The following is a 1,082-nucleotide window of genomic DNA, read 5'->3' on the forward strand; positions in this document are numbered from 1 at the left end:
TCTTATCAGAGGATCAGACTTGTAGAACACCAAGACGTTCATTAAAGCACCTTGTGACGAGTGAGACCTGAGCCTCTGTCAGCCAGTGTGCTGGAAGTGACCAATAAGGACCAGTTTATTGTGCTCACAGCGATGGGGGGCTGCAGAGAGGAGTGATAGGCAGTTCAAACAGGTACGTTTCTTATTTTAGGTGGACTTTTTGTGATATTTAAGCTAAGTTAAACTGTGTTTGATCATAGTTGAGTTTCTTGGTTCAGGGTCAGAGCAGAGATACTCAATACTAGGTGATGGATTCAGATCGGGTACGTTTCTAATTTTATTTGAACATTTTGTGACCGTTATGCTGATTTGATACATACCTTGATTTTACATATGATGGTTTTGGTTTTTGGGTAATTTTGTCTTAATAATTTATTTGATCCATATTATTCCTTTTACTGCATTGCATTAGACTCTACAGTCAACTCAAACTGTGCCATTCATTGCTGGTTAGAAAGAGGAACTGAACAGAAAACCTACTTTTCCTGTTTAAAGTGGTCTATGTGTCTTTGGTAGTAGTCATATACATACATCCTAGCACCAACATGTTCAAAACAAAGAGAAAACTTCTCGAGAACAGAGCATGCTTGGCAGTGAATTGTTACGTCCTGATTCACCCTGAGGAAAATCACTGACATCCCTGCAGCCCCTTTTTTAATGACTAAAATACTTTATCTAATTAGTTTTTATCTACCTGTGTTTCTGTAGTCTCTTTCTCTTTTAATTGATTATTCTTTAATTGTTCATGAAGTGTGCTGTACAAGTAAAGTCTGATTGATTGATGTAAATGTTGTCGTGTACATGAGGAGAAAACCACACAGTCAGCCCTGCAATTCTCTGAAGTCACATGTAGCAACAGGAACCCCCCCCCCCACACACACACACACACACACAGACACACACACACACACACTCACACACACACACACACACACACCCCTGAAACTAACTTTAATGTTAACATTAAGCCCTGACCCTAACCCTGACCCTGAACCTAACCCTAACCTTCACCCTGAGTCTAACTTTAACCCTAAGCCTGAGGC

The sequence above is a fragment of the Argentina silus genome (genome assembly GCF_951799395.1).
Source record: "Argentina silus genome assembly, chromosome: Y".
Taxonomy (NCBI): Eukaryota; Metazoa; Chordata; class Actinopteri; order Argentiniformes; family Argentinidae; genus Argentina; species Argentina silus.